Below are 14,346 nucleotides of genomic sequence, written 5' to 3'. Positions count from 1 at the left end.
TTTAACTTTGTTTTAACATGATGTTCTGCTTTGGTCCTCGTTAGCTCAATCTTGGGTTAACCTCTCTTTTTTTAACTGAATCTGTTAACGCTTGCTTGAAAGCAGGTCTTCAAATGAAATCCCCTATGTAATCCGATTTCTTGTGGCCTCTAGTTGATTCGTTTCATATTGACAACTACTTTTGAAAAAGTGCTTGGCCACGCTCCAGTTAACACTGTAACGGTATAACCAGTGTCCCGTGTACGTACGAAAATCCTCTAAATGTGTTGACACTAGAATCGTCGTCTTTCTTAATTATACAGTAACTAGCGAAATATGATGTTTTTAGCGTATTTTAATCGGGAAATTAAAGTGGAGTCCGCACAGTTAATCCTTTGAGTAATTGAATCTCTCTCTATCGTTGCCATCCATTTTTATTTTAAAATTTCTGGATGGGTGCGAAACCTATTTGAAGGTGATGTAGAATAATCCGCGCTTTCACAGTCCTGAAGTAAGTCATTACTGTACAGTACGCTTACATTGAGAGCTTTTATGACAAGGTATTACGTAATATCTAGCAGCAGTTGTACTGCAGTGTGGTCATAAATAACTGCACTGACGTACGCCAAGAATTCAATCCAATCCTCGTGAAACCCCAAAACAGTCGAATATTTATCAGGCAATTCACTGCATGAGGAAGCATCATGACCTGTGGAAAGCAGATTACATATGTAATGATCGTTCAGGTACAGGAGAGTACCTTCTCTCCGTGGGGGTAGGGAAGGGGAAGAGAATGCCACCAACAGACGACAAATCGAGCGGTTATGGCCCACGGCGGATAAAACTTTCATGCGAGCAGCGCTTCTCCCTAATGGTGGTGGTGCCACGAGAACAGACGAACTCTAGAGTCCGCCCGAAAGAACTCTCTCTCTCTTTATCAGCTTTAACTTTGCGAAGATTACCTGCGTTCTTCAAAGAGGTATAGTTTTCAGTTGGAAATTCTAATATATCATATTACATATATTTGTTCCACAGTTACAGTAAATCCTGACGATCATACTTTTACAACTTTAGCTTTGCTAATTTATGTGTGGGTCGTTTTCATAACGTACAAAGAACTACGCTTTAAAGAAGTTTTCTCTCAAACAAAGACCTAATTAAATCTTTGTTGTTTAATATCGTAGAGTAAAAATAATATATAACCGGAAATCAGAAATACGGAGTGTGGATAGTGAACGGATGGCAATGCTGAATTTATATACAGTAGGTATAGGGTAGAGTGAGAGTACTGATTCACAGAACAAGCGAACCAAAGAACGTAGCAAGGTCTCTGCAAAAGGTTTTGTAGAGAAGAGTTTTTGTGGAAGCCAACTCAGAATATAAGATATGATTATTGAGCCAAATCTCCATTTTAGAAGTGCAGGTTTTGAAAACGGCGGAAGTGTGATTGTTTACACACTACATGTGAAATAAGAACTATTAAAAGGGCGAGAGCTGTGGAGGTACAATACAGGGGTAAACAAGTTAGATAGAATTGAAAAGGTGCTGGAATAGAGACTTGCATATCCAGAGAAGGGGTGTGTGTGCGTGTACATTAAATAGAGGTGAATGGTGCAATATGTATAGAGGGGTTTGATGCACTGCTGATAAATCTACTTTGTAGGTATATATTTTTGAAGTTATTGCTAAAGTGGTTTACCCATGCTTCAGCATATAAGGCAGATTTTGAATCGGCATCAGTAATTATAAGGAATTTGCTCCTTGTTCTAAAGACATTCTATATCCCTTGATTGGACACTTCAGAAAATAGTGAAAGTTTGAAAATGCCTGCAAGAGAAGCTGAGAGTAAATGTGAGAAAGAGTAAAATAGTGAAGTTTAAGGAAACCAGAAGATGGAGCAAAGAAAGTAAGTATTAATGGCAAAAGAGTGGGGGTAAATATAATGGATGCTGATGGGATGAGACAAGAGACGAGCCACAAAATGAGCAAAGCAAAGAAAGCAGCAAAACTTGTTGAAAATAGGAAACGAAAGTGAGTGAGAATTACGAGATGAAGGTTGTTGACGTGCTACTGAAGACCCTTGTGTAAATTATGGATGTGGCAGTGACCCTTGTATTGCTCTTTTTCTGAAACTATCCTCTTCTAGGATAAGCAGTTATTCTTGAGAAAAGGAATGGCCTGGTTGTCCGATACATGTGTTGTCACTGTATTTTGTATAGAGTGAGAAAAAGTAATTATTTATTTTTTGTACAGCTACAGTATAACTGTTAGGGTTTGATCTCTGCGTAACACTAATTGTCGTTCATAGGAAGTGTCTTTTCGAGTCATAAATTCCTTATTGAGGCCATAAATGACACCTAAAGCTGTATTTTATGCCACCATGTGACATTTATATCTTTTCAGTGATTTTTTTTTTAAGATACATGTATGCAGTTTCCAAGTCTGCATTAGAATTTTATAATTTTAGAAAACGTTTGGCACTGTTTGCGCCCTATATTCTCTGTAGTTATGCGATTTTTTTACACATTAAAACAGATTTAATATTTCTATTTATTTTTAACATCCACTTTTTATTGGAACATCCGACTGAATTTGAAATGAATCAATCTCGCTTCACGATTTTTTTTTTTTTTTTTTTTTGTTATCGTCTCAGACTTTGAGTCAAGCAAAGAGTGAAGGCGACGTCGAGGTGTATCCAGTGGAAAGTTGATCTCAGAATGTTGATCGAGCTCGTAAATAGCGAAATTAGCCTGTTTTCCGACCAATTTCCCTCCTACCACCACTTCTGATGCAATTATCGCAAATTTTCGTTCATTTGAATTCAGCGCAGAAGGGATTGACGTTCAAAGTTTGTTTATCTCGGACGCTTTCGTTTAGATGATTTGCATCAGGTGCTTATAATTACGAGTAACTGATGCCCATCATATCTTAGTACCAATGGGATTTTGCAACCCGGGTGGGGGAGAAAGAGGTGATCATAAATCTCTGGGAATACGAAGAGTATAGAATTCAGGACCCTCCAAATTGGCGTCATCAGTTCCCACTCTTGCCAAAGGCGATACCGGGACCGAAGTGTTTAGCAGAGAAAACGGAGATAGGTGAAGATAGGGAGAGATGGAAAGAGCAAGGGGAGAGCGGTGTTTGGAGGTGGACAAGAAAAGAGAAAGAAGAGAATTTCAGGAATGGAAAGTGAGACTGAAAGTTGAAATCCATTTCTTACGATCATCTCTTTATAGTACTTGGACTGGGTATTTCCCATTTTGGATTTAGTTAACGACGACGCTTCGAAAAATACACAGGTTATTCAGTGATAAATTTCTCACATTTAATTGGAAGTGGCAATCATTATTTTCCTTTTCATTGACTGACAGTTTCAAAGTAACATTCGTAAATGCGATTTCATAAACTCGCACACATATTCATATGTGTGAACTGAATTTAAAAATACAATGTTGAAAATTATATAATCTTGAATTCTGATCAGTTTGCATTGTAATAAGAGTGGCTTTTGTTTACGTAACTTTATTAACGTGCGAAGTGAAACCTGTCGTCTATCGACAGTGGTAAATGGGGAGATTTTAACTTTCACATGTTGCCGGTTGTTGAAATGGATTGCTTTATGAATTTGTAAATTTTCTTCTCGTGCAAACTTCAAATGGTAAAAGGTTTTTTAGATTTCAAATATCTCTAATGTATGAGGTTGTTACTTGTTTGTTTACGAGGCCTTGAAAGTTTAAACGTACATAGAGATTAAAGATAAAATCATTTCACGATGAACAATACCAATCACTGAGAACAGAACCTGAAAGCAATAAAATATTAAATATCTCTATCCATTTCCCGGGAGATTACCTACTTCACCTCATTGTCTTTAAAGAGAAGATTTACATATTTAAATGCATACTTCACCTCATTGTCTTTAAAGAGAAGATTTACATATCTTGACTCGCTCTGTCGTGAGTGCAGTGGCCAAGCTACAGTTCCAAAGAATATCTAGTAGCATATCGGGTTCCAATCCTTTCATGGCTTCTATGAATGAGTGGATAGGATGTAGGCCTTGGCAAATCCCGAGTTTGAGTTCAAATTTCCAAAGAGGAAGTTTGTCTAGTTCGTCTATCTCATCTATTTTCAGGCGAAATAGCCTCCTTACAGTGTATAATCAAGTTAGCTACTGAAGCTAGATTGCTGGAAAATCAGAGAGGACCACAGAGTCATGGGCAGTTATTGTTCAGCTTACCCAAATGAGCTTCTGTCTATGAAGTGTTTAAGGACAGACTTTTAAGATGTTAAGACCTAATTTCCAGCAAGAATGGCAGCCACTTGATATCCTGATTGAGTCTTGTTTCAGTAACTGGTCATACCAGCCAGATGTCTATAAGATTCTGCTGATCCATATAGCGACAGCAGACAAAGAGCCAAAGAGCCTAGTGAACTAAGAACTATAGGGACAATGAAAAGATCAAAATAGAGAACCTTGAAATGATAAGTGAGCTCTTCCAAACCATGGTTCCTAAAACTTTGTAGGCCAGTGATACTTCCGAGAAACTGTGATTCTGTAAGGTGTCAAAGAAACGAGCAGGTAAAAGTTACTGCTACTTTATTACAGATCCAGGCAGCTTATATTGCGGCCGACTGACGCCGGGCCGCGAGAGACAATGGAATTGACTGTGACCTGAGGTCGAAACAATAAACAATAATATGCAGTGAACGAGTACAAATTACAATACAAAACATACAGAGCTACAATATGGATACAGTCTTGATGCCTGTGAATGAAGAAACATGTGATACACAATGTGTGACATTCGTATAAATACCATAAAGTAAAAATGATTAAAATGCGTGACCTGGCACGTTTTAGGCGTGACTAATTGAGCTTGAAGAAAATGGGAAGTCACCAAAGAAAACAAGCTCAGCGGAGACTTAATTAATGGCGCCGCCGAAACACTATCCTGGCGCCGATGTGGTGACTTTACAAATACTCCCCCAAGACGAGGGACGCGTCTGACTAATCCCTGTATCTGCTGGGACGCTGAAGGGTGCCGCGGCTCCTTGAAGATAACGGAGGGGCCTCCCGCCTGTGAGGCTGCTGGTTGGGCGGTCCCTTCCTGGGGCGGCGGCGCCTGCGGGGTGAGGGCGTGCTGGAGTGCGGTTGGGCGGAAGGGGTGCTGCGTCGCTGCCGGGACTCTCCGACAGGAAGGCGGGCTTTAGCCGGTCTATGGACACCCAGTCGTTCTTGCCTGGGAGTGCCAGCTGAACGCCTTGCTGTTCCGCTCCAGCACGCGGGAAGGGTCCCCTGTGGGGCTTAGTTAGTGGTGGACGGACGGCGTCGACTCTGACGAAGACGTGGGTGGCGGATGACAGCTGTGGTGGCATGAAGGTGGTTGCTTTGTCGATGTATGAGCGCCTGCAAGGCGAACTTGCCGCCACGTCGCGGAGCCTCTGCAGTGATGGGGAGTGGCGTTCATCCGTCACGAGCTCTCCCGGCACCACGAGGGGTTCCCCATAGGTTTGTTCAGCTGCGGATGGGGTGCCGTCGGCTCTGGGGGCGGTCCTCAACCCGAGGAGGACCCACGGCAGCTGATGTTTCCAGTCCTCGGCGGTGCAGCGGGCCATGAGGATGACTTTAGGGACCTGTGGAATCGTTCGACCAGGCCGTTGGCCGCTGGGTTGTACGCTGTGGTGGTGTGGTGCGTGGTTCCCAGCAGTTGAGCCAGGGCAGACCACAACTCAGAGAGGAAAGCGGGCCCCTGTCGGTTGTGATGTGGTCCGGGGCGCCGGCGGCTAACCCAACTGGAGAGCAGGGCCTCAGCGCACGCGCTGGCGGTGGCTTCTTGCATGGGTGTGGCCGGGCCACCTCGTCGAACGGTCTACCACCGTCAGGAGGTATCTGGATCCGCCTGATGGGGAAGGGGCCCGACGACGCCGATGTGGATGTGGCCGGCGGCGCCCTGGCTGTGGAACTTCGCCTACCCCGACTGCGTGTGACGACCCACTTTACTGGTCTGGCACTGCAGGCACTGTTTTGCCCAGGCTGTGGCGTCCTTTTGCACCCGTGCCAGACGAACTTTTTGAAAGCAGTTTGGCGTGGTCCTGCCGGAGGGTGTGAGAGGCCGTGAATTATGCCGAATACCTGGCGGCGGCGTGAGGCTGGAACCAAAGGGCGGGGCTGGCCTGTGCTGATGTCACAGAGCAGGCTGGGGCCTCCGGGCGAGGGTCACGTCCCGCCACTTGAGGGGATGTGATGGCGGTGCGGTATGCTGGGGTTTCTGGGTCAGCGGCCTGTTCTCTGGCAAGGTCCTGGTAATCTACACCAAGCTGCACTGCGTTCAACTCGACTCTGGAGAGGGCGTCTGCTACGGGATTTTTCTTGCTGGGGAGGTACCTGACGGAACAGGTAAATTCGGCTATGGCTGAGAGGTGGCGCTGCTGTCTGAAGACCATGCGTCCCCTGCTTCGTGAAGGCGTGAACCAGTGGCTGGTGGTCTGTGAAGATTGTGAAGGGCGTCCCCTCCAGGAGGAACTTGAAGTGCCGAACTGCGCGGTACATCGCGCAGAGTTCCCTGTCGAAGGTGCTGTAGCGGGTCTCTGCGGGACTGAACTTTTTGCTGAAGAAGGCGATGGGCTGGGGGGCGCCGTTGATGATTTGCTCCAGAACAGCACCGCAGGCGACGTTACTGGCGTCTGTCGTCAGCTGGAGGGGAGCCTTGGGATCCTGGTGTGCCAAGGCGGTTGCCTTGGTGAGGGCGGCCTTCAGGGGAAAAGGCCTGCTGCTGGCTGGGTCCCCAAGACAGGGACTTCGGTTGACCTTTTAGGACTTCCGTCAGGGGGGCCGTGGTGTGCGCGATCCCGGGGATGAACCGCCTGTAGAAGTTTACCATCCCAAGGAACTCCTGGACGGCCTTGATGGAGGTGGGTGTCGGGAACTTGGCTACGGCTGCCACTTTCGATGTAAGAGGGCGGACGCCTGTCGGAGACACCTCGTGACCCAGGAATTCTGCTTTCTGGACGCCGAAGGTACACTTGTCGAAACGGACGACGAGGCCGTTCTCTTGGAGGCGCTGGAGGACTGCTTTGATGTGTCTCTGGTGTTCGCTGTGAGACCTGGAAAATATGAGAATGTCGTCGACATAGCAGACGCAGAATTTTAGGTCCCCAGGATGCTGTCCATGAGCCGCTGGAAGGTGGCCCCGCGTTCCTCAGCCCGAAGGTGGAGAAGGCAAACACATAGGACCCGAAGGGCGTGATGATGGCTGTCTTTGGTATGTCCTCTGGCGCAACAGGTACCTGGAAATAAGATTTAAGAAGGTCCAATTTAGTGAATATTTTGGCCCCGTGAAAGGAGGCCGTGAGGTCTTGCATGTTGGGTAGAGGGTAGTGGTCAGGCTCTGTTGCAATGTTGAGCCGCCTGTAGTCGCCGCAGGGTCTCCAGGAGCCGTCCGGTTTCTGCACCATGTGGAGGGGGAGGCCCATGGACTGGAGGCTTTCCTGCAGATGCCCATCTGTTCCATCTCCGCGAATGCTTTTTCGCCTCCTGAAGGCGCTGAGGGGGAAGCCTGCGGAACTTCGCATGTGTCGGGGCCCTTTAGTCACTATATGGTGGTATATGCCGTGCTTGGCTGGGGCCCCGGGGACTTGGCGGCTCGGGCTTAAATACCTCAGGGGACTCCGACAGTAGGTGTGCATACTGGTGGGGCGACGGCGCTGATGGTGGGTCTGGGTCCCGCCGTTAACGGGAGAGACCGGCAGGAGTCGGTATCGAGGCGCTTGCGCCCACGTCGACTAGCAGGCCGAAGTGCGCCAGAAAATCGGCCCCCAGGAGTGGGGTTCCTACGTCCGCAACGATGAAGTCCCAGGAGTAACTCTGGCCAAGGATGGAGATCGACAGGAGCCTGGTGCCGTAGGAGAGGATGGGGGTTCCGTTGGCGGCCGTCAGGAAAGCGGCCGGGTCTGGTGTCTGGTTGCGGTCCTCTCTGGATGCTGGGAAGACCGATTTAAAGGCTCCTGTGTCGACCAGCATCATCCTGCCGGAGACGGTGTCGCGGACGTAAAAACCTACTGTTTTTGAGGCCCTGGGTTCTTCGGCTGCCATGGCGGCCTGTCCTGCTGGCTGCCGCCACCCCGTTTTGAACGAGCAGGGGCGGCAGGCAGTTTCGGGCGTCCTTTCCGAACCACTTGTGGTAGCGACAGAAGCCGGGGACCTCCATCTGCTGTGGTTCGGTGGACGTCTGTTGGCGATGGCGTTGACGGGCTGCTCTCGTCCTCTTCAGGCTGGACGGAGCTGACCGGCTGTGGGCCGGTTTTAGCCGCTGTGAAGCCTTGACGGAGTCTGTGAGGTGTTGCGCCGTCTCTATGAGGTCCTCGACAGGCATGGTGTAGGGGTGAGCGATCTGGTTGCGTACCTCCGGGAGGAGTTGGCGAAGTAGATTTCCGTGTGAAGCTTATCTCCTGCCGCTTGTTTGTGCCACCCAAGTCTGGTATTGACAGGAGATCTACGACCATGCCCTGCGTCTCTTGAATTGAGGTCGTGGCGTGGATTTATGGCAAGGTCGATAGCACGGGCGGCCCGCTCGGCGATGGGCAGGGAGCAAGCTTCGAGGAGGAACTTTTTGTGGTGCTGTATGTGAGGGTGTGTGTTTCGGTACTCGCGAGATGAGTTTTCTGTACACGTCCTCCGGAAGGGCGTTGAGCACTGTGTCGGCCTGTAGGATTTCGTCCGTGAGGTCCGCGATTCTGAAGTGGCTCTCCACCCCGCGCAGCCACGCCGATGGGTTCCCCTGCGTAAACGGCGGCAGCTTTACGGTGAGGGCGGCCCGCGATTGTGTTGCCCGGCCGCCGTGTGTTCGGGCGCTGGTGTGGAGTTGCGGGAGGGCCTCGATGCGGGGCGGGCGCGGCTGTGATGGGAGGTAGGTAAACCTCCGAGTCCGCGGGGTCCACGTTTAACTGCATGAAGGAGGGGATATCCGCGTCCATGCTCGCTCCTTTGACCCCTTACTGGAGTGGGGTATCATTCGCGTCAGTACGCACTTTCGTGCGCCGTGTGGTTCCGCTAGTGACGCTGGTGGGGTACGCCGACGAGTCAGCACGCTCAACGCTGGTTACAGCGCCGTGTTTAGGCCGCTAAGAGTGTTTTGGAGAAATCCTGGAGCCAAGACTGAGTCGCCGTGTGAGTCCGCTAATGGCTCCGGGATACTCCGGGGGTCACCACTGTAAGGTGTCAAAGAAACGAGCAGGTAAAAGTTACTGCTACTTTATTACAGATCCAGGCAGCTTATATTGCGGCCGACTGACGCCGGGCCGCGAGACAATGGAATTGACTGTGACCTGAGGTCGAAACAATAAACAATAATATGCAGTGAACGAGTACAAATTACAATACAAAACATACAGAGCTACAATATGGATACAGTCTTGATGCCTGTGAATGAAGAAACATGTGATACACAATGTGTGACATTCGTATAAATACCATAAAGTAAAAATGATTAAAATGCGTGACCTGGCACGTTTTAGGCGTGACTAATTGAGCTTGAAGAAAATGGGAAGTCACCAAAGAAAACAAGCTCAGCGGAGACTTAATTAATGGCGCCGCCGAAACACTATCCTGGCGCCGATGTGGTGACTTTACAATTCTTCATTGGCCCTTAGACTTGCAGTTGATGATGGTGATGAGAAGCAGTGATGATGAAGAGGAGGTGGCAGGAATATAAGCCCATTAGTGGTAAAGTAATAATTATTTGCTTAATTGGCAATAGTAGGGGAGCGACAGAAGAAATTATGAGTATCAGTCATTACTACCCCTAGGTTCTGCGTGTTTTTGTATAACTTATATAAATTGTAGTATGAGGTTGTAAAAGACATGAAATCAGAAAAGAATATTTTCACTTTTTCATTTAACTGTGGTTATTTTGTATTTCTTAATTTAGACCCAAATAAAAATAAACTTCCATCTCTTATTAGTGCCTCCTGTTGTCTCAGCAGAATTCATTGACTTCCCTAAAACCTTTATTCTCAAACCTCTCATTGTGTCTTTTAGATCCTTAGGGAGTCAGAATCGAATATTTTTGGGACTTCTGTTCTGTACAGAAAGACTAGGAAGTCATCCCAGCTAATGGATTATGAGACTGTAGAGCATCTGATTGATAATGAGCTTCCATCACCTTTATCGTCTTGGCTGGTGATGAGAGACAGTGAGGGAAAATGTCTTGGATTACTGGCTCCCTCCTTCAGTGATACTGCTTTGTCTGTTTTCTAATTTGCCTTTATTACAAAGGTTAAGCATATATATATTAGCATACATCCACACTGGTAACATCTTTGTTTAATTTACTCAAACAATATATAAAATTGCTATAGAAGAGGCTTTCAGGAATGGTTATTGAGAGTTTGAAGTCTCACAGTTTACTGAAGCATTTCGACTCCTAGTAAAGTCATTAGTCCTTATGTTTTCTTCATATTTAGGTCTTAAGTGATAATAACAACTCAAAAGTCGAAACACGCCAATAAACCACAAGGCTTCAAGTTTTTATCATATCCTGACATAAATACAGAGATCCAGTGGCACTTCTCCAGGGTGCAAAAAGTTTTAAATTTTTGTTTTAATTGCCGACAGTATTACCGAGCTATGTGGTGAAACAAAGATTTGAGAGCGTATGACACAGTGGAATATTTGGACCTGTCAGTACAATTTAGATTCTGCGAATGGTTATATATGCTCTATTGCGTAGTGATCATAAAGTTGAGGGGTGTATGAATAACTTTTGGGTAAGTAGAAAAGATGGATGCACTTCCTGGGTTTGTGTTTGACCCACAGAAAGGTATTGTTAGTTTAGGGATGCAGCAAGTGTCTGAAATTATTCCTCAGAGTCACTTGCTAATATCTTTACTATATTTTTGCGTGATTATGAAGTTACTGTGTAAGGAGTGAGGCAGGTCACCAGTTCCAACTGGTATTCATTTATATGCAACAGTCTCAAAACTTCACTTCATAATTTAAGTCTTTTTCAAAGCTGGCTCAGATGTTGATCCAGATATTTGACATTCATAACCAGGATTTGAAAAACTTGCTGTTTTATATAGTAACATGGAATTAGTTTTTAGTAATGTTCCTGGCATTTTTGTTCATGTGTAGTATGAGATCACATACGTGATAATGTCAGAGTTTGCTAAAGGAGATCAGGTGATTTCTTATCTTTAGTACAGCATTACAGTTTTTTAATAACATAAGCCTTAATGCTCCACTTAATTTGGTTGCCTTTTGTTCAGTATTTTTTTTTTTTTATTGGTCTCAACCACTATAGCACAGGAGACCCCAAGCTAAATTTAGATACCTGTTCAGGGCAGGAATTTATATGAAAGGTTAAAAACCTGTTGGGAAATGTTAGGATGAAAAATCAGCCATCTCTGTTATTTTTACATCTTGATATATTAACTTGCTCTGCCTCAAAAGTTTGCCTTAGTAGAGCAATTAAACTCAGACATACAGAATTCCAGACTCCAACATATTGGTTATTATGTATAACAATTTCCCCCGGAATTTTTTCCCTTTCTCCATTCTTGATCACAAATCATCTCGCATTTTTCTTTTGTCTGCTTCCTTCATTTGTAAGCGAAAGAATGTTATGTATGGTGAATTAAATTTTAAAAATAACATTTTACTTTTGAATATTAACCACTTCACCATATATTGTCATATTAATTCATGAGTCATGAGATTTAGGCTATACAAGCAAGCACTAGGGCACTTTTAGCCACTCAGCACTTAAAACAGTGACAAGGGGGAGTTGGCCTGCAAGATAAAAGAGATCCAGAAGATGAATGAGGTGAAACTAGAAGAAAACCCCAGTTGTACTAAGAAGTAATTGTATGAGGGGTTGGACAGCAAGATGGAAAAGAGGAGCTGGAATGGAGGTAAATTAAAAGGCTTTGTAGTGGGGTAGTGCCATCAGTGCAACTCACATGGTACATGTAAGCAATACTAAAGTGTTTGTAACATCCCTTCAGCCCCTGCATCCAAGTACTTCTTAGACCTTAACTCCTCCATTCCCACTTCCATTTCTTCAAACTTGCTGTCTAACACCTTTAATTGTTATTACTTAGTGCAACTGTGAGGTTTTGCTCTTAGTTCCCCCTTTCAATCCTTGTATTTTATACCTTTATTTTCTGGATCTCCTTTATCTTTGATGTCCAAGGACTCCAACTCCCTGTTTCACTGTCTTAAGCACTGGACGGTTGAAAGTGCCCCAGCACTTGGCTTTACAGCCTAAATTTCATAAATCTGAATAAAAAGTGAGTGTAGCTGGGGACCGAATGAAGACTGCAAACACTCTTGAGTAATGCCGACAGCAAACAATGTGAGGTGTACTGATGGCACTATCCCCTTACAAGGACACGGAAAACACCATCATGGTGGTACTGAAAGAAATTTTAACTCTTAAGGAGAGAGAATTAAATTTTGATGACTCCCTCTGTGCTTTACTATCCTTTCATAATTATCATTGCCTTCAGCACTGTGTGCCATAAAGGCCCTCTGTGAAATTTCGCTACTTATGTTTTTCCTGTACCTTATCTTCAGCATATCTTTACTCATCTGCAGCTTTCCTTCGTGTAGTTCTCACCCAACTAGGTTTGGGTCTTCCAACTCTGCTGTTGCCCACATGAGCCCAACAGACGCTTATCACGTACTATTCTCCCAGGGGTTGTGCGAAGGATGTGACCAAGCCATCTGCATCTCCCATTCATCATTATCTTATCTACTGTACCTATAGAACTTCCATAATTTCTACTATGGTATTATTTCTACTCTATCCTAATGTCTTACTCCTAATATACTTCTGAATGTTTTATTCTTAAATCAGATATTTTTGAAGTGGTTTTAATGCCATACCTAGTCAATGTCCTTTTGAAATTTTAGTACCCAGCATTCACTGGCTATTGTTATCAAGCTGTCATTGTAGGGACTAAATTTTTGTAGAATACCAGCTCACATTGATGCAGGCAACCAAAGTGGCTTGCAATGACAAGGAATGTAGCAACAAGGGACATACAAAGAAGGATTCATTTGCCATTTATGGATACCTTCCCAAGCTTAAGGGAAAAATAAATGAGGGTTGGCTAATATTCAGGATTATCTGGTTGGTAATTACCAAAAAATGTGGACAGTGACCAGATCAAGTCTAATGGCTGCAAAATATGTGAAACGTTGTAGAAAATATATATAATGTCAGTTTTTTTTGTTTTTATCACTGTTTACATACAATTTTTGATGTAAGGTGTGAAGTATTTATAAAACACTTATAAATTGATGAATGTTTCATCCAAAATTTATATCAAGGTTTTTTACATTTTGAGATATTGCTTTCCGAGCATCAGTGGCCATAGCTGCTGTAACAGCAATTTACAATTTTAATTATTCATGCCTTTTGTTAATATCTTGCATCACAAAACAGTCATAACTAGCATCAGTAGAAATCAAGTTAACTTTATGCTGGACAACTAAGTTTTAGACAAAAATTTGACCAAAAATTTGTTATTTCAGGGTAACCCAACATGTACTGTACCAGATTAGGCCTGCAAACAAGTAGTCCCAACTGTACCATGTTTCTTTGAGCCCCTAATCTCAAGATAAGTCTGAAAACTTTTTAGGTAAATTCCCAGGCCATACTGGTTGCTGTTTTTATTTCCTTTGATTATTCTGCTTGTTTCAGCTACCATCTTATTAAGGTTGTGGTGAGTACAAATGTATGACCATCTTTTCTGGTTAAGCTACGCATGTGCACATTGTTCACATTATTTGGTAAAAAGATAAAACATCAGTCTGAACCTTGGCTTGGTTCTGATTTTTATTTGAATACAAATGATTGTAATATTTTTCTTGAATGAAAACTTGAGTGATGGATTATGTGTCTTTGAAAATTTTATCCATACCTGTTTTTTGTAATGATGACACTTTCAACTCTGTTGCCAGAAAATCATGTTGTAATTTTGTTATGGATAGAGATGCCAACTTGAGTTAAAGAGTTTACTTAGAATCATACAAAGCCAAGAAAATTTCTCTTGGTGTTCTGAACTCATCCCTTATAACAGCGTTGCCTAATTAACTTCCTTTGTAAAATATCATTCCTGAGCTCATTTCTCCAAATGGCTAAAGATCTTGAAATTAGTCCCCAGTTTAGGAAAGCAAAGTAATTACCTATAGGTTATTAATGGCAACTGCACAGCTGATTCACTCACGTAACAGTAATGTACAGTAATGCTTTCCTTGCACCTGTGATAATCTTCACTGATGGACTACACTGGTAGCATGTGTGAAAACTGGTTGACACATTGAGTCTGAATTTGAAGTCTAAGAAACTGCTGCAGTTATTG

At 44.4% G+C, this 14,346-nt stretch overlaps 1 long non-coding RNA gene across 1 annotated transcript in view; it reads left to right on the top strand.

The window, feature by feature from the left end:
- LOC136836952 (uncharacterized) overlaps positions 1-14,346 on the top strand; it is a 65,009-nt gene that overhangs the window by 24,767 nt on the left and 25,896 nt on the right. The window contains exon 2 of the long non-coding RNA XR_010852514.1: positions 13,517-13,623. This is a non-coding gene — a long non-coding RNA (uncharacterized lncRNA). The remainder of the gene's footprint in view (positions 1-13,516; positions 13,624-14,346) is intronic.

The sequence above is a fragment of the Macrobrachium rosenbergii genome, chromosome 4, assembly GCF_040412425.1.
Source record: "Macrobrachium rosenbergii isolate ZJJX-2024 chromosome 4, ASM4041242v1, whole genome shotgun sequence".
In the NCBI taxonomy this organism is placed as follows: domain Eukaryota; kingdom Metazoa; phylum Arthropoda; class Malacostraca; order Decapoda; family Palaemonidae; genus Macrobrachium; species Macrobrachium rosenbergii.
The sequence above is the reverse complement of the archived record's forward strand: the minus strand, read 5'-3'. Positions and strand labels throughout refer to the sequence as shown.